Consider the following 20314-nt stretch of genomic DNA (forward strand, 5'->3'; position numbering starts at 1 on the left):
TGTTTTCCTAGCACCTAGCCCAGTGTTTCCAAAAGTTGAACTTGTTGAACTGAAATTAATTTTTGCTTCCTTAAATCACGCATTTATTTTGAGGTATATTGTTTCTTCAGCTCATTTTCCTCCTTTTCTTTGCATAAAAAGAAAAAGATTGGGAGTATGACTTTTTTTCTTTTGGTAGCTGGCAACCCAAACCCAACAGCCACAGCTTAAAACAAAAACTGTCTAAAACCCAAGGAAGAAAGGAATCTATTAAGTTTTGCTTCTCTGTTAAGCTGAGGTACAAAAGGTGGAATATAAAAAACAAAAGACTGAATAATATATCCAGCGTCTTTAGCAACAGCTGGAATTCTCTTTCATTATTTTGCTTAAGCTGCAACAAAATCTTCACCCCCATATGGATACAGGATTTATATTTTTGAAGGAATGAAAGAAAATACAGTCTAGCATGTTGTTATCTATCCCCTCTCAAAGAGACTAATTGTAAAGAAGACAAAGATTGGCTCAGGGGTACTTCCCTGGACAGGCTCTGTACCAAGTTTTATACGATGTGTGGAAAATATTATACTGTTTTATATCATTTCTAATTTCAACCAGACCCAGAGCCTGAATTAATGAGTAACTGGATGAAGATCCAGGACCTGGGCTTCTTTGTTCTCTCTAAAAGTTTGCTCAGGCAATACCCTTACCTCTGTCAACAAAGCCAGATCATTAAGGACATTACCCCAACCCCAAGAGAGATTACCTTGCTTAATATTCTACAGGTATATACTATGTTATGGAATGTAATGAGACACAGAGACGCTGGGCTGTAGCTTCAAGTGACTTTTGTCAACATCCTTTACAACTCTATTCCATTAAGGAAAATCCTCTTCTTGTATCAGGGTTAAACATACATGAGGGTCATAAAAAATGAGGTAATACAGACTTGCTAGGTCTGCTAAAATAATGTATATAAGTTTTCCCATTGCTTTGTTCAGGCAGCCAGAGTTTATACTCTGACTCCTTGTACGTACAAGTAAGCTAGCTTAGCTATGCTTTAAGGGAAAATAATAAACAACATGGATTTTTCTATCACCTAGCTCTGTTGTTTCCTTCAACCAAATTTTCAGGTTTAACAGATGTCATAAGCTTTGCTTATAAATTAGTAAATACCTGATAAAAAGAGTCTTGGAAAGAATTTGGACTTATGATTTTTCAGTGATATAAGGCAGGCAGCAGATCTCAAACTTTTTTTGTCTTGGTACTTCTTTATACTCTTAAAAATTATTGAGGACTCCCTAAAAAGTTTTTGTCCATGGAATTTACATCTACATGTTGAGGTTTAGGGGTGCTCGGGACCCCAAAATACCTACATGTTGGGTCTTGTCCGAATGAATTCAACCCAAGCCTTCTTTCAGCCAAGGTAAAACTAAGTTTATTAAAGATTCGCCCTATGTGGACTCTTAAGGAGCCTGAGCATAGGTATCAGTAATGCCAGCTGGGCACACTGAATCTGGGGTAGACTGAATCTGTGTGGGATGAGTGAAGACCTCTCATAAAAGGGAACAAATTAGATAAATAGAAATAAGTAGGATAGTGAGTCCCATTTCTCTACTTAGATATTTTCCTTTCTGTAAAGCCATTATCTCTACTCAGATGTTTTCCCCTCCACAAGCCTAGCTAGTGACCATAAGGCCCCCGAGGTTAAGAACAGGTCCTGTGTATTCACCTAATGGCGAGAGGCCTGAAAGAAAGAAGGGCTGAGGTGAATAAGTCAGCAACCATAAAATTCTCTGAGGATAAGGATAAGACACAGGATACTCACCCCCTGTACATTGACCCCAAGATAAGAGAACCTCTGTTTGGGGAAGAATGGATGGAAAGCCGAAAAGCCAGGTGCAATATAGATGTGCAAGATTAGGTAACTAACAACTAATTCCTGCCTGTCACCGATAACCGAACTGTTTGTTTAATCGTCATTGTCATTTAAGACAGATTTACTACCTTGAGATTGATAGTAGAATGAAACAAGGATGGTGGGAAGTTTATGACTGTCTCCTGCTTGTAAAAATAACCATACTGTTTGTTCCTTGCCATTGTCCCTGGGTAGATTTATCGCGTCTAGATTGTACCCTCAAAGCTTACGTCTGCAAGCTGAGAAGAAGGAGGTTGGGAGGGGGAATTGCGGTTAGGGACCTATATAAACACCCCAATTTTCTGTGTCCAGTGCGCTCTGACACTGAGAGGACCCCCAGTCCTCTCGATGTCTGGGTTGCCCTTTCCTGCAGGATCGTAATAAATTTTCCTTTCTACTTTCACCTTGAGATGCCTCTGTTGTTAATTTTTGGATTCGTAAAATCCATCCCACACAAATCTGAACACCTTCATGGAGGCAAGATGGATCTTCTATACGGAAAGACTACGGGAGGGATCCAGGATGGCCAAGAAGTCTGGGGTGATGGGAGGAGGGGTCTAAAGAGGATGTTGATCAGAGTGGGGCGAATAGAGGTCAGACTCCAGGAACCATGAGAATGGGATTAAGAATGGGAAGTGACTGAAGGCTACCTGGAGATAACAGACAATGGAAGGCTAGGCTAGTTTATTAAGGGTAATTTATTTGGATTTAGATATTTGAATAGAAACAAGGGTGGGAAGAGGCTATCAGGAGGTAACTGACAAAGGAGGGCCAGGCTAGGTTAAGGGTCAAAAAGAGTTGGGCTTAGTGATAATGCAAGGCTTATGGCCTCAGGCTAACCCAGATCAAGTGGGAAGATTGAAGGAGAGTTCCAGGGGGTTTCCACAGCCTATACCCCATCATATAATGTCTCAGTAATACAATGAAAATCGTTTTAACTTTGCGGACCCCCCCTGTTGCCAAGGACTATCCATTTTACTTTGGAAATATCTCTTGTATATGCCCTCTTTTCTTCACTGACAGTATCTTGCTACAGGTGCCTCACTCTTTCACTTCTGTTATAGTCCTCTGGTTGGTCTCTTTGACACGAGTCTCTCCCAACTCTAGTCTATCTTCTACTACACTGTCACAGTGGTCTTTGTAAAACACAGGTATGACCATATTACCCCTGCAGGATCAAATATAAAATCCTGTTTTGCATCCAAAGCCCTTCATAAGTTGGTCTCCACTTATGTTTACAGTCTTCGCACACCTTACACACTTCTCCTTCCCTCTACATGCTCTGTGATCCAGTGACACTGGCCTGCTTGCTGTCCTTATACACGACTTTCCACCTCCTGACTAGGCATTTTTACTGGCTGTCTCCCATGCCTGGTTTCTCTGACTTCCCTTTAAGTCTCAGCTAAAAATCTCACCTTCTATAGGAAGCCTTTTCCTATCTCCCTCAATTCTCCTACCTTCCTTCTGTTGATTATTTCAAATTTATTCTGAATACAGTATAGCTTTTTTGCACATAAGTGTTTGTGTGCTATCACCACCATTATATTGTAAGCTCTTTAAGGACAAGATTATCTTTAACTTCAAGATGTATACTGTTAAACCTGAAATTTGGTTGAAGGAAACAACAGAGCTAGGTGATAGAAAAATCCATGTTGTTTATTATCTTCCCTTAAAGCATAGCGAAGCTAGCTTACTTGTACGTACAAGGAGTCAGAGTATAAACTCTGGCTGCCTGAACAAAGCAATGAGAAAACTTATATATGTTATTTTAGCAGAGCTAGCAAGCCTGTATGACCTCATTTTTATGACCCCCATGTATGTTTAACCATGATACAACAAGAGGATTTTCCTTAATGGATTGTAAATACAACAAATTAGATAGTTGACAAAGTGTCAATTGGAATTACAACCCAGGATCTCTGTGTTTAATTTGCCATTAACATTCCACAACATAGTATACGCCCATAAAATATTAAGATAAGGAAAAGTCACATAATTCAAAATAGTGTCTGGGGTCAAGGTTTTCACCCTCAATGGCCATGGACAGAGCAAGGAATGCTCCATCTGGGTTTGTTGATATAAGATAGAGATATCTCTGAGCTTACTCAGAGAACAAAGACTGTTAGGATCAGGCTTTTCTTCTGGTTAAGTAGTTCAGGCCCTGAGTCTTATTGAAATTACAAAAATGATATAAAATAGTATAATATTTTCCACAATACCTAGCACTTAGCACACAGTGCCTGGAACATAACAGGCACTTGATAAATATTTACTGATCTTTTTTAAAAAGGTCTAGAAGACTCCAAGTGGTCCCTGGATCATACTTTGAGAACCATTAACAGGAATTCCCTCTACCAATGCAGGTGAGCACCTTCTCTGCAACTTAAGAATGTAAGAGACTTTGCCTAGACCACTGAGAAATTAAGTCATGTCAAATTAATAAGCATTTATTAGATTCCTACCATACGCCAGGCATTGCGCTAAGTACTATAGATACAAAGAACGGCAAAAGCTGTTTCTGTCTTCAAGGGGTTCACAATGTAATGGAGAAAGCAACATTCAACTAACTAAATATAAACAGGATCTGTGCGAGATAAATTGGAGACAATCTAAGGAGTAAGGCACTAGTGCTAGTACGAAGGAAGACCAGGAAAAGCTTCTTGCACAAGGTAGGATTCGAGGTTGAGAACCTGAAAGATGCCAGGAGGTAAAAATGAGGAAGGAAAGAATTCCAGGCATGGGGTACATTTAGTGAAATGCAGAGAGTCAGGAGATGGGGTTTCTCATGTAAAGAAGAGGAAGGAGGCTAGTTACACAGATCAAAAAGTACTTGGAGGGGAAAAAAGGTGTAGGAAAAGTGGAAAGCTAGGAAAAGGCTCTTTAAAAGTCCAAACAGATTTTGTATTTGATCCTGGAGATGACAGGGAGCTGATGAGGGCACAGTCTCTGGGAACCCGCCAAGGCCAGGTCGAGTGGGAAGATTCAAGGAGAGTTCAAGGGTTCAAGGGGTTCCCAGAGACTGTGCCCTCATCAGAGCCACTAGAATTTTCGGTACAGGGGTTTGATATGGTCAGACCTGCACCTTAGGAAGATCACTTTGACAGGTGAGTGAAAGGAAAGACTGGAGTGAAGGCCTATACTATGGTGGAGCCAGTGTCAGAGGAGAAAAAGAGTTGTACATGACAGATGTTATGAGGGTAGAAATGACAGCACCTGATCATTGACTGGATATGGTGGGAGAGAGCTGGTAAGAGTGAGAAGTTGAAGATGACACCAAGGTTTTTGAGCCTTTGAGACTTGGGATGATGGTGCTTGCCTTGACAACAATAATACAGTTAAGAAGAGGGGAGAGTTTTCTGAGAAAGATATTAAGTTCAGTTTTGGATATTTAATTTAAAATGTCTATGTAACATATAGTTTGAGATGTCCAAGTTAAGTGATTTCCCCGGGGACACATAGCCAAGTGTGTATCAGAGGCAGAACTAGAACTCAGGTGTTTCTGGGTTCCAAGTTAGCTCTCTGTTCACTATTAAAAGAAATTTCTCCTCTACTTACTGAATGTGGGAAAATATCTAAACAAAACCTGAAATTTCACTCTGCTAAATTATCTTAAACTTAAGTGGCATCTATATGCAAAGATCGATACACTGATTAAGTTGTGAATGGGCAGTGCTGGTGATGGAACACTTAAGAGTAGTTATCTCATCAGGCTGGGACAAGCCACCAGAGCCTGCAGGATCTCTTCCACCTTCTTGGGGATATCCCCATGTCCTCTGTGTAGCTGAGGGACACCGGCCTGTGCCAGTTCCCATTCTCCACGTTTCAGGCACTCACAAAAAAACCCAAAGAGCTGCAACACCGAGGCAGCTTCCTCTTTTCCAAATGGATGCATTTTCCCAGCACAGAGTGCAGGGGATAGAGGAAAGTGAGCTACACTGCACAAACTGCTCTCAATCTTTCCTTTCTTGGAGCACCTCTTAGAAATGGAAAATCAAATAGGGAGAGTCAGAAAAGCAACAGAAGGAGTTGGACTTAGAATAATGAGCAGTTGCGAGTTCCATCAAAGAAAGGTAGCATTTGAAATCAAGGTTCTCCAATATAACTTCCCAATTTGTACATGGCATCGTGCTACCTGCCAGGGAAGCAATACATAAAGAATCTACCGAAGGATATCCAAATATACACAAATTAAGTAAACACACTGTAATTGAGGGGAGTCAGGTGAGCTAAAGATTAGAGTGGTGGGACTGCGGGAAGGCTGCGCAGAGAAGGCAGCATCGGAGACTGGCGCTGCAGGAAGAGGAACATTCTCAAAAGGCATGTGGTCAGCCTGTACAAAGGCACGGAGACAGGAGACTAACTCCATGGCAGGGACCATCCATTATCATTGCCCAAGGCGGATTCACAAACTCCTCTCTCCACCCCAGCCGAAAATGACTGCTCCTTCCAGGCTCCAAATCTCCCAAGGAAAAATCACTCCCCTCCCACTCCCCTGGGGGGAAACGGCTGAGACAGGCAGCCCCTGTGATCTGGACTGTTCGGTCAAGACAGTGAATGTGGAGCCTGGGTCTGTGACCGGGCCGGAGGGATCCTGTCTGAGCCGGGAGCGGGAGTTCGGGGACCGCCCCTCTTCGGGGGCTCGAGGAGGGTGCCACCTACTCCGGGCACAGAGAACGGTGCCCAAGCCAGAGCCGCCATGTTTAGAGTTGTCAGGTGACAGGTCTCTCCCCGGAAATATGCAAATGAGACTTCATACTTTTGGGGGCATTGGAAGCCACAGAATGGAACCTGGAAAACTCAACAGGAAGTTTGGGATCGTACTGTTCCATAGACTTCCGGCCCAGCGCCAGGCTGAGCTTCTTACCTGTGACAGGACAGCGCATACTAGGGAGTAAACTAGAGATGTGCTGGCAAATGTTTAACCACATGTCTCTTCCTCCCAAGACACAGACACACACACGCACTCTAGTGTTCAATCTGCATTATTAACACTTTCTAAAGTCAACAAAACGATAAATCAAACCGTGTTTGGCAGTGTTTGCTGATTTTTGAGGTGTAAAAGCACACACCGAAAATTTAATTGTACACTCCCAAGATCCAGTCAAGAGTTGTTATCAAACCCTGCTTCCTGTAGTCCAGCCCTGTTTTCAGCCCCAGCAGGAGACAGCACCCCAATTCTCCTTCCCTTGTCTCCTCTCCTGCCACACCGCCTCACCTACTATGCTTCCTTTGATGAGGGCCCAGTCTCTGGGAACCCCCTTGAATCTGGAATACAGTCTCTGGGAGCCCCCTTGAACCATCCTTGAATCTTCCAATTAGATCTGGCCTTCCCCTAAGGCCACAAGCCTCACATTATCATTAGGCCCAAATCTCTACCTAGCCTCACCCTTTGTTGCCCTTTGTTGTGCAGCTACTTCCCACCCTTAATCCCATTACCTCACCTTGCCCTCCTTGGACTTCCCCTCAAGACCCTTCCTAAACCCCTCCTCTAGTCACCCCAGACCACCCCTCAATCCCTCCTACAATCTTTGTGTATATAATCTCTGTCTTGCCTCGATGAAGGTGCTCAGATTCAATCTAATTCAGTAGGTTGAATCTGGCCCGCTTGTGGAAACAGGCGTCACAAGGTGGGGGGATTTCTTAAGACAGCCCATTGTGGTGAATCCCTAATAAACTTTCTCTTTTCCCTTGGCTGAGAAGGCTTGAGTCGAATTCTTTCGGCAGGACCCGGTGCGTCAATATTTCGGGGTGTCGATCACCCCTCAACCTTAAACCTCTTCATTTTTTTGGTGCGTTGGCCGGGAACGACTGCTAATCTCAAGTTTTTCTCCAGCCAAGACTGGAAGGTAAGCCTCTCCCTAACCCAAACCCTTTCTTGCTCTCCAAGCATTTTGGAAGTGCTTTTTGGGCCTGACTTCCCAGGTCCCAGTAGGTCAGACAGCTGCCTGCTGTCTTGGACTCAGCCCGACACTCTCAGGTTCTCGGTCCAGTGGTTTATGTTCAAGGCCATGGACCTGGGCACACCTTCTGAATCATAGAGGACAAGGACGGACGCCCTATCCGGAAGTGCGCCCCAATTTTCCCAATTCTCTCAGCGCTAGGGAATGGGAAAATCTCAGGTACCTTTTTGTGTTTGTTTTTTCCTGTCTTGCTTTGTTCCTTTTTGAGGCTTACTCCCAGATCCTCTTTGCAGAGGAAGGGACTTCCAGCCCCCTGGGCACACAATGGGTCAAACCTCCTCAATCCCCAAAAATTCACCCTTAGGTTGTCTTTTACAAAATTGGAAAAAATTTAAGTTCTCTAAAGAACTTAAAAAGAAAAAGCTGGTATACCTTTGCAATACCGCTTGGCCACAATATTGCCTAGAAGACCATGAAGAGTGGCCTTATTTTGGGACTTTACAATATAATACTCTTTTACAGTTAAATTTATATTGTCAGCGAGAAAGAAAATGGACAGAAATTCCTTACATAATGACCTTCGTGGAGCTCTCTCGGAACCCCGTTCTCAGAAAAGATTGTAAGATGCTCATAGCTAGAGCTCCCCCACAAAGGGGCAATGGGGGTCAACAGGACATTTTGGATAACCCCTTCCTTATGGTCCCCAGGGCTTCAGCCCCAGCCCCTCCTCCTGTTCCCCAACCTCCTCGGAGCACCTATGTTTCCTGTGCTCCCCCTTCCGTGGCCATCCCCTCTTTCCCTTGGTTTCCTGTAGCGCAACCCTCTTATCCTGCCTCCTTCACGGTCCAAGTCTCCTACCCTGCCTCTCCTCCCATGGCCCCTCCCGCCTTGGTGACCCCTGCTCAGGTCCCAGCCAAGGGTGTTGTTGAGGTGTCTCCCTCTGTAGCCCCTTCCCCTGAAGGGACCCCTACTCAGGTTCTGGCTTCACGGCCTGCCCCTATTTCAGGCCCTGCAGTATCTACCACCATGGGCCCTACCCCTGAGGCAACCCCTACTCAGGTTCCAGTCTCGGGCCCTGCCCCCAAGGCAGTACCTCCTCCCCTGGCCCCTCTCTCTGAGGTGGCTCCCACTCAGGTCTCTTTGGTATCTCCTTCTCTGACCCCTACCCCTCCTCAGGTACTAGCTGATCTGCCTTGCCAGGCAGATGCCCTGGCCTTGCAGTCTAATCTACCTCAGTCGGCAGCTCCCAACCCCTCCCTCACCAGAAGCGGAACTTCCACAGCGCCTTCAAGGCTTTTTCCCCTGAGGGAAATGCCTGCCTCCCCTGCTGGGACAAGGAGAGTGCATGTTCCATTCTCCATTTCAGATCTCATCCAAATTAAAGAAAAACTGGGGAGATACTCAGAAGATCCCACTAAGTTTACTGAGGGTTTTAGGGATCTGTCCCTGCAATTTGAACTTTCTTGGTGTGATTTGCATATCCTTTTCTCTACCTGTTGTACCACTGAGGAGAAGAGGAGAATCTGGGAACATGCCCAAAAATTTGGGGATAGTTTGGCTAGCAATAACCCCATAAAATATCCCCCAGGTACAGCTGCTGTTCCCACTAGTGACCCAGGATGGAATTATCAAAGGAGTGAGGATAGAGAAAAGAGAGACCATATGGTAATTTGCCTGTTAGAAGGCCTAAGAACTGCATTTCAAAAGCAAATAAATTTTCAAAAAATCAGGGAAGTTACTCAGGGAGAAAAGGAAAACCCTGCTCTTTTCCAGGCCCGGCTAGTAGAAGCTATTAGGAAGTATACAAATTTGGATCCTGATTCTGTTGAAGGGGCGGCAATACTTAACATGTATTTCATTAATCAGTCTGCCCCAGATATTAGGAGGAAACTGCAGAAATTGGCAATGGGACCCCAAACACCTCAGGCCCAACTACTGGGCTTGGCCTTTGGAGTCTTCAACAATAGGGACCTAGTTGCAGCAGAGGAAAGAAAATGCAGGGAAAGAGCTAGAGACAGAGAACACGCTCAATTCTTGGCTGTTGCCATGGCCAGGAAAAGACCCAAGGAGCGCCCCTCCAGGGAGCCCCCTTGGAAGCCCAGTGGCTTGGGCAGTGGGGAAACCTGCTTTTGATGCCACAAGGAGGGTCACTGGTCCAAGGAGTGCCACTCTAGGGCGCCCCCCGGAGGAAGCCTCCAGGATCCACACCTCCAGGACCATGCCCAGCAGGTCCCCGAGGTTGGAAAAGTGGTAGAGCCTCCTCCCAGTACCCTGTCCTCCAGTCTCCTCAAGACTCGGAAGGAGGGGAAAGCCTGGGGCTTGGCTGTGCTCCCACTTTCTCCACCTCTCTCGAAGAGCCCTGGGCAAAATCGAGGCAGAAGGTAAGGTTACCCACTTTATCACGGCTATGTTCTCTTGCTTTAACTAGTGGCTCTGGCCCCACATGCCCCTCGACCCATCAGGTCATGGGCATCAAGGATCTGTTGTCTGAACACTCCTCTGGCCCTGCCCCCTTGGGAAGGGACCTGAAGGTGAAATTGGGAAGCCAATTTTCTATAGTTAAACCTCATAACTCCCTTTTCCCTCTGTTTCCCAGACCTCCCCATGTTCCCCCAGAGGCATGGGAGAAGGTTGAGCCAATTGTTTGGGATCAGGGAATTCCTGGGCAAGCTACTTCTGCCACCCCAGCCATAGTTCCCCTCCATAGCCTTCAATATCCAATTAAGCCCAAGGCTTGGGAGGGACTGCAACCATTAATTGGCACTCAAGGCTCTGACTCACTCCCTCTAGAGTGGGGCCCCTACCCAGCACAAGCTTTTGGGACTTTGAAAATTAAACTGACCACCACTCCAGCATTAGCTCTACCCAATCCAGAAAAACCTTTCACTCTCTACGTTGATGAAAGGAGAGGACAGGCTTTGGGAATCCTAACCCAGTCCTTAAGACCTGACCGAAAGCCCTGTTTTTCAAAACAATTAGATTCTCTGGCTGCTACAGCCATTCCAATTGAGGAAGCTTCTAAACCTCTAGCAGACCAGCCCTTAGGAGCTCTGACTCCCCATCAAGTTCAGAGCACCCTGGAAGCAGATGGCCACCAGTGGCTGGCTAACCACAGGCTCACCACATATCAAACCTTGCTCTTAGATACCCCCGACCTAATTTGGATGTGCTACACACTCATGAACCCCGAAGCAGTGTGGTACACAGAACAGGTGATTAGGGGAGCTAGGTATGAAATAGTCATCTTTAATTCCCACCAGGGATATTGTCTTCTCTCTATACTCCTATACTGCCTGTTTGCTGCTTGTTTGTTTAACCACTTTGCCAAGTTTGTCTCCTCCAGACTCCAAGCCATCAACTTCCAGATGACTGTGTACCCCTTGAACTGGACTCATCGAGACCCCTTGAACTGGACCCATCAAGCCGGGAACAGATCTACACCCCTTGCCAGCAGGAAGCAGTTTCAGAAGCTGAGATCTTCGTCCCTGACCCCAAAAGAATTTGGGTCCTATTTGTTTGAGGGGGGAATGATGAGGGCCCAGTCTCTGGGAACCCCCTTGAATCTGGAATACAGTCTCTGGGAGCCCCCTTGAACCATCCTTGAATCTTCCAATTAGATCTGGCCTTCCCCTAAGGCCACAAGCCTCACATTATCATTAGGCCCAAATCTCTACCTAGCCTCACCCTTTGTTGCCCTTTGTTGTGCAGCTACTTCCCACCCTTAATCCCATTACCTCACCTTGCCCTCCTTGGACTTCCCCTCAAGACCCTTCCTAAACCCCTCCTCTAGTCACCCCAGACCACCCCTCAATCCCTCCTACAATCTTTGTGTATATAATCTCTGTCTTGCCTCGATGAAGGTGCTCAGATTCAATCTAATTCAGTAGGTTGAATCTGGCCCGCTTGTGGAAACAGGCGTCACAAGGTGGGGGGGATTTCTTAAGACAGCCCATTGTGGTGAATCCCTAATAAACTTTCTCTTTTCCCTTGGCTGAGAAGGCTTGAGTCGAATTCTTTCGGCAGGACCCGGTGCGTCAATATTTCGGGGTGTCGATCACCCCTCAACCTTAAACCTCTTCACCTTGATTTTCTTTCTCTACCCAAAAAACTTCCAAGCCATTTTCTTAACGTCGAGTTCATGAGTTTTTTTTAAATTGATCACTTGCGATATAATTGTCACTTTTTATAATTTTGTATTGTTTCATGAATTCAAAAATATTTTAAGGGATTCATTGATTTCATCAGAATGCCAAACTCCCAAAGTGAAGAACCTCTGACCTAGAATCTGCATTTATGTTCTTTATTGCCAACCTACCCTGTCCTTTTCTTTCACCGACATTGCATGCTTCTTCATCAAACCTTCTTTAACACCTTTTTATGTATATTTCCTCTTCTAATCAGAATAACCTTTGATTCTACATTTTTCAATCTAACTCTTGAACAGTATTCTGAAAAGAAAAAAAAAACATTTTGATACAATAGACACTTCCCAAAAAACACCCAAACAGTTCTGTTAACCATCCTTAAAAGAAAGGCCTGGGATGCAACAAGGCAGCTTTTCTCAATAAACACTGGAAACAAGGCTGCCCATACTTCCTACTCTTCCCTTCATTATTTAACATAGTTTTAGGAATGCTAGCAATACCAAAAAGACAAAAGAAATCAAAGACATATAAAAAGGCAAAGAAGAGACAAAACTACCTCTATTTCTAAGTAACATGATGATTTGCGTAGAAAATCTTAAAGGAGTCAGCAAAGAAACTAATTGAAAAGAGCTTCAGCAAAATTGCAGGCTATAAAATAAGCCAAAAAAATCAATGACATTTATAAATTATAATAATCCAATATAAGAAACAAAAATAGAAAGGTGAAGTCTGACACAAAATAAACACAAAATGCATAAAATATTTGAGAGTCAATTTTCCAAAAGTCCACTCAATGTTTGCACATTTGTATGTGTACACACACACACACACACACACACACACACACACACGCACACACACTAACTTACAGAATGATCCATAAGGAAAAAGATGGGCAATTTAAATAGCAGGAGGAATATTCAGGGTTCATAAATAAGCTGAATAATAAAAATGACCACATTACCAAAGTTAATTTACACATTTAGGGCTAATTTGTAGATTTTATAAACTAAAAAAGAGATACTTTATAGAGAGATAAAATAATTACAAGATTAATCTGTAGAAAAAAAGATCTAGAATATTATAGGAACAATTTAAAACATAAGAATGAATGAGGGGGAGGGCCGTTTCAGACTTCAAATTATGTTATAAAGCAACAATTACCAAAAAACATTTGGTAATGGGTTAAAAAATAGAAAAAAGCATTTCACTTGCTCTGTAGAACAGGCCAGAAAAGGAAGAATCAAACTAAATCAAACTCAATAACCTAGTATTCAATAAAGCTGAAAATAAATTACCTAGGAAAGAACTCCCTGTTTGACACAAACTCCTGGGAAAACTGGAAAGTAGCCTGGCAGAAATTAGTCTTATACTCACATGTTACACCATATTCCACAATAAATTCAAACTGGACATATGACCTGAATGTTAAAGATTATGCCATAAACAAATTAGCAGAGAAGCAGATCATATATATTTTACAGTAATGAGTAAGAGATGAATTCTTAACCTAGCAAGAGGATAGAGACAATTACAAGAGATAAAATAAATGAGTTTGATTACATGAAATTCAAAAACTTTTGTATAATAAAATTACCCCATCTAGGACAAGAAGAAAAAGTCACCTGGGGAAAATCTTTGTTTGAAATACTCTGATAAAAATTTGATATACAAGATATACAGTCGACCAAAAGAAATATTTAAGACCAGAAGCCTCTAAATAGAACAAAGGTCAAAATCACTTAAGAGAAATGCATATGAAAACAATAGTCAACATTGGAAAGATTTTGGAAAGAGAGATACTCTAAGGCTTTGTTGGTGGAGCTAAGAATGGGCCCCACAATCTTGGAAAGTAATGAGTTATGCATAAAATAAAAAGTCCTTACCTTTTGACCCAAAGATTCTACTGCTAGCAAATGTCCCAAGGAGGTCAATGACAAAAAGAAAGGTTCCATATGCATCAAAATATTTATAGCAGCCAGCATTTTTGTGCCATAAAAGAACTAGAAACAAAGTGGATGCCTATTAAGAAGGAAATATTGTTATCTCTATGCAGATGATATATATATATATATATATATATATATATATATATATATATATATATATATATATATATAGTGTTTGAGACATAACAGGTGCTTAATAAATGTTTATTGACTGAGTTTTATGTATTATGGAAATATAAAATAATTAAATAAAAATAAAACAATTTAAAAGAATAGTAAACTCTAGATGCTAGATATCAGTCCTTTTGGAAAGAAAGGGAGGGAGAGGAAAGACAAAGTAAAACCTGCCTTTTCCTCAACATTTTATTCTTCTTCAGTTTCTAAAACTATCATATCTGATAAACTTAGTGTGAATCCTTTGTTTTCCAAAGTAGAGCCATAGCTTTGTGGCTAGTTCCCCACACTTAGGGCATTGTCTCTTTTCAGTTCCTAAAGAGGTTCCCAAAGAGGGCAATACTACCCTCAGGGGGACGCTAGAACAATGGCGGTAGGGTGTGGCAGGACTGGCAGTTTCGGGTGCAATTGGGGGTATTGAATAATAATAAACAGGCAGTGGTAGTACACGCAAGAACCTAAGAAAATTTTGAAAAACCATACAGGTTTCATCTGTTGTGTAACTGAGTTAAAGTCGTAATGATTACATTATTTTCCAACTAGACAAATAAAATGTAAGTCATAACCCAACAGTGGTCAAGTCTGCCCAGAGATCTTAAGAGGCAAGTGTTGGCAGGTGACTGTGTTGCACATTGTCAGGAAGTCCAGCATGCAGGGGCAGGAATTAGATGTGTGATTAGATTTGTTTACAATATTATACTATCTGGTTACATGACACAATACTGCATCATTAAAATTTCAGTACAGGAAAACTTCCACAAATTTACAATAAATTGTGAAATTTAAGGTGCATCTTTTTAAAAAAAAGTACTTTTTTTTTTGTAATGACGCAGATTGTAAAAAAGAAAAAAAGTTGTTTAAGGGTTAAAGAAATTAGATTTCCAGGGGAGCGCTGAGTAATTTTTTTTAAAGGGTGCAGTGTGGCAAATAAGTTTGGGTATATATATCTCCCTTATTTGAATGTAAGGTCCTGGAGGGCAGGGGCTAACTTGTTTTATATTCATTTTTTCCAGTCACTAATTTATAAATTATGGTTAAGTGATTTTGAAAAAAATTCTCATTCTCCATGAACTTAGTCCCAAATCTGGCACAGGGGATAGAGCACTGAGCTTGGAATCAGGAAGATTCATCTTCATGAATTCAAATTCAGCCTCAGATATTGCCTAGTGGGACCTTGGACAAGACAGTTAACTCTGTTTACCTCAGTTTCCTTATTTGTAAACTGAGCTGGAGAAGGTAATGGCAAACTGCTCCAACAATTTTTGATAAGAAAACCCCAAGTGGGGTCATGAGCAGTCAGATGTTCCTGAAAACGACTGGAAGACAATCAAAACTGGAATCACAGAACTTCAGAGTTGGAAGGCCCCAGAAATTCACAGCAATCATTTAAATGCATTTCATCACATATTTATTACACATCTACTTAAAAAAAATGGTGCTTCTCCCTTTCCCCTGGCATTTATTTAGTTTCGTCTCTACCTTAAGTACTTTATAGATGCACAACAACCTTAGAGGTTAGGAGCTATTACTTTCCTCATTTTACAGTTGAGAAACCTTAAGCCAGCAGAGGCTAAGTGAATCTGACCAAGATGGTTTGGGGCCAGATTTAAACTAAGGTTAAGCCCAGTAGAATAATCTTGATGGGAGCCAATTTCAGAGATCTACCTCTTTTCTGTCCCTATCCTGTTACATTTAGAAGGTTCAAGTCCATCAAAAGAGATAATTCTGTTATTTGAAATTCAGCTTTGTTTTCACTGTGTGTATGCGGAAAACCTTGAATAAATCGCACTGTTTTTCTTCCATAAATTTTATCATGTATTTTCTCAACCCAGCCCCACCCCTTTTCTCAACCCAACCCCACCCCTCTTCTTGCCTTTTCCATGGGAAGGCCGCCTCTCCCCGTGCCCCAGGGCCAATCGGGACTGGTGCGGACTCTGATTGGCTGGCAGTCTCCCCTCTTCTCCTCCCTTTCCCCATTAAAGCAGCTTCTGGGACCTTCCTCTTCCATTTGGGGTGCGTCGAGGTTTGGGTACAGAACAGTATCATCGGAGGCCGGATCTTGGGAGGTGCCACGTGCGGACCCGAAGGTAGCGGCGCTGTGCATGCAGGAGTGGGGTTCGTACACTGCTTGGGTCCCAGTTTTTTCTTTGCTTTTTTTTAATCACCTCGCAGGGGGGTGGTTGTGAGTGGGATCAAGAGATCTTTCTTGTCCCCCCCCCCCCCAGTGGCTGTTCATCCTCCCTGGGATATGGGCGAAGCTTCCCTGCCTAGACAGCATCTTCTCAATGGGTGGGAAGGAAGGACCCTTACTGTAATGGGTTTGTGACTGCTCAGTGTCTATGGTCGTTGAGGACTGGGACTATTGCATTTGGGCTTAGCACCCCAGGACCCTACCGCTCTATGTAGCATGTAATAGTCTTTCAATAGATTCTTTCTTGTCGAAAGGGCGCTATAGCATAGGTGGTATCATAATTTCAGCAGAAGGGCCTTTCACCCGGGGAGCATGAAAAACTATTTTTGGAAAAAGTATTTTTTCATAGGAAATTCAATACAATTTATTTTTCTTTCTAATCCTGTGCATTTTTTTATTCATTATAAATATTATCCATTGTGACCGAATCAGTGATCTAGGAGAATTTCAAAAGACGTATAGTGAAAAATGCTAGCCACTTCTAGAGAGAGAACCAATGAACTTGGAGGGCAGATTGAAGTATAGTTCGCTCCATGCCTGCCTTTATGGTCACATTTTCTATAGAAGTCCCTATAGAAAGATCAAGGCTTAAAAATCTGTTTTCGTACGAATTAGAAAATCATTACTGAATATGAATATTGCTGTATTAGAAAGAAAGCCAGGAAGATACAATCATATACAAAACTGAATCTCTTACAAATAGCTTGTTTTTTAAAAGAACATTCAATTTAAACTTGTCTATCTCTTTGATCGTCTGTTTATATTTTTAGTGTTTTCATTGGTGGTCTTTTATTTCTTGTTCTTTTGCTTCACTAGTCTATTTCCCACATATTCCTCACTCATGCTCCTCCATAAAATTCTGCCCCTATAACAAAATTATATGTTTAGTTTCAGTTGTATTTCACTCTTTCTGACGCCCTGTGGGATTTGCTTGGAAAAGGTCTTGGAGTGGTTTGCCATTTTCCTCAGTTCATTTTAAAGATGAGAAAACTAAGACAACCAGGGTTAAATGACTTGGCCAGGGTCATACAGTTAGTGTCTGAGACTAGATTTGAACTTGGGAAGTTATGTCTTCTGACTTCAGAGCCAATAGTTTACCCACTAGATAACCTAGGAGCCCTAACAAATTAACATAATCAAGCAAAGAAAAATTTTATATTTTTGTTTGTGCCTGAAAATGTATCACTTGTTAAGTTCCAGTATGCTTCATTGCCAGGTTTTTGGAGTTGTTAAAACCATTGACCAGAATTATTAAGTCTTAGTCACTTACTTACAATGTTATTGTATAAATAGTTCTGATTCTGCTTTATTAACTATAAGTTACTGCAGTGCTTTCCAGGTTTCTCCTGAATTAAGGGTCTTTCGTAATTTTTCATAGTGCCATAATAGAATGTTCCATTGCGTTTAGAGACCATCATTTGTTCAGCAATTCCTCAAATTATAGGCATCTGTTTAGTTTTTAGGTCTTTTGAAAGAACAAAGTACTATAAATACATAAAGTGCTATAAATATCTTCTGAGATGTTCTTTCCCCATCTTTTTTTATCTCTTTGGGGTATATGCCTAGTACAGGTATTGTTGGGTCAAAGAATAATCATTCTTTGTTTAACGACTATCGAAGAAGAGTTCCAAATTGGTTTCTACGTTGGCTCTGGCAAATATTTTTGACTTTATTTTTGGTCTTTGTTAACCAGTTAGACATAAGATGGAACATCAGAGTTATTTTAATTTGCGTATCTCTTTAGTGATTTGAAGTGGTTTTCTTTAATATGGTTTTTGATAGTTTAGATTTCAATTGAGCTGCTTTTTAACATCCTTGGACCATTTACCTATTGGGAAATGGCTCTTATTACTATATATTCATAAGAGTTCCCTATAAAGCTTCAATATCAAACCTTTATCAGAAAAATTTGCTCCAAATTTTTTTCCTAATTACCTGCTTTCCTTATAATTCTTTAAATGCGTTAGATAACCAAAAGACAAGAATCAGGCACCATGTTTTTTTGTTATATCGGAATATTTGTTCATAGAGTTAATACTACTGTGAAGGATAAATCTGGAATGTTACCGTGTCAGTCAACATAAAATGTTTATAGGCACACTCAAAGTAATGCTTTCCATAAAATTCCAGCCTCCATTGTAATAATTCATGTTGATTTCAACTGTTTCTCTGCATATTGTTATAGGATGTCTTGACTTGGTCAACAGATTTGTTATTTTAATAATTCCTCTGCTATTTATTTTTATTTAGTATAAGATGTCTTGCTTCTAATTGTATTTTAATAACTTGCACACAACAATGATGTGAAATGCTTCATAAAGTGATTACCGTTTAAGAGGTATTAGCACTCTTCATTTTTACTTTGAAAATTCAATGCGCGCAAAGCCTTGTTTTCATGTTAAACAATGGGAATAGAGAGCTATTTGATCCTCATTCCAATTTATTTTTTAACAGAACCAATGGCTCAGTGTTATGGTATGATATGGTGGGATCACATGGCATTTTTAGCCAGCTTCTTTTTGTATTGTACTTGTCATTTTAAAAATCTACCATTTGTGAAATACTCATTTCACCTCATTGATGCTCTCCCCTAATATATCCAGCAAATGGCCACAGATAAACTTTTCTTTTTAGTAGTTGTAAATAAATTTATTATTTTTTTATTTTACATTTTATGGAAATCTGGGATTCTTTTTAATTAGAATTAAATCTCTTTAATTCTAAAATGTTTCCTGTGCTGATGAAATATAGTAACCTAAATTACCGACCTGAGTTCCAATCCAATCTCAGACACTTGAAACATGTACTAGCTGTGTGACCTTGGGCATGTCACTTAACCCCAATTGTCCTGCCAAAAAAAAGCAAAAAAAAAAAAATTCCCTCCCATTCTTGAATAAAGTTTACGTAGTGTCCTAAAAATCTTAGTGTAAGTTTAAGGTATAGTGTTTTTAAAAAGTTTTCGACTTTTGAGCCATCAAGTTGGATTATATTTTTGAATTCTCTTTCCCATTTCTCTAGCTCTCTTAAAAGATGATGGATTTAAGAGTGGGAGAGTTGAAGGATGAGCTGGAAGAGACAGCTGGGGTTATTTAGAAGAAGCAGGCGGTGAACAGGGCAGACTCTGACCTATGTCCTTTGTCTAAATCCTCCTGGCCTCATTTCATGTAGCATTTTTCATGAATGCAAAGACTGAATATTCTTAGAAATAAAGCTGTCTTACTAATATGTCTAAATGGCCAGGAAATAAATCTCTTCCGAGCAAATCTGAATACTGATTTCCATGGAAACTCCTCAAAGTAATTGGAGTATGGATGGAAAGATAACCTAACCAACTTTGGAAGAGTGCACAAAAGTTAGTTCAGCATTGTTAAGCATTTACAGCCAGTTCTCAGTTACCTTTTTTCAGAGAATTCTGGGACTGCATAACTATGATCTGCAAGCCTCAGTACATCCTCCCTATGGCCTTGTACTTCTTTCTGTTCCAGACCCTTCTTATCTCTTCATAGTTTGTATTTCTGGGTTATTTTGAGCAGTTACTGCAGAATCAGAAGGATTTCAAAGAGCAACAGGAAAGAATTTTTTCCCAATTTACATCTTTCTGTCATATTACTGCCAATAATGAATTAAATGCTTAATTTTTGACCAGTTAGCTGATGTGCTGGTAAATTCTTCTCCTGCCAGTGCCACCTTAACTGAGGATAGGAATAGACCTACTAGTGAAAAACCATGTTTCATAAGTGTAGCCCTAAGAGATTATCAGGTGAGACTTGTCATCCTAATGAACATAGACTCCCCAGGGTCATAATACTGCAGTTGGAAGTCATACTGATCGGGTACAGGCTCAGAGACCTTTTCTTCCTAACCCCAAAAAAAGCCCATTTGTCTTTAGGCCCTGGAAGAAACCCCTACCTTGAATTCTCCTTGACTCTTCCCTGCTTGATTCGGTTTTAGCCTGAGGCTATAGACTCCTATTCTTCTTAGGCCCAAATCTCTCCCTCTGTTGTTACTTTAGACATGCATGCCTTCAGTTACTTCCCAACCTTGATATTCCTTCTGTAACT

The 20314-nt window shown here is 41.4% G+C and overlaps 1 pseudogene; it reads right to left on the minus strand.

Moving 5' to 3' along the window:
- LOC118857894 overlaps positions 1 to 5827 on the minus strand; it is a 61877-nt pseudogene extending 56050 nt beyond the window's left edge.
- Between the last annotated feature and the right edge of the window lie 14487 nt (positions 5828 to 20314).

The sequence above is a fragment of the Trichosurus vulpecula genome, chromosome 7, assembly GCF_011100635.1.
Source record: "Trichosurus vulpecula isolate mTriVul1 chromosome 7, mTriVul1.pri, whole genome shotgun sequence".
NCBI classification, from domain to species: Eukaryota; Metazoa; Chordata; class Mammalia; order Diprotodontia; family Phalangeridae; genus Trichosurus; species Trichosurus vulpecula.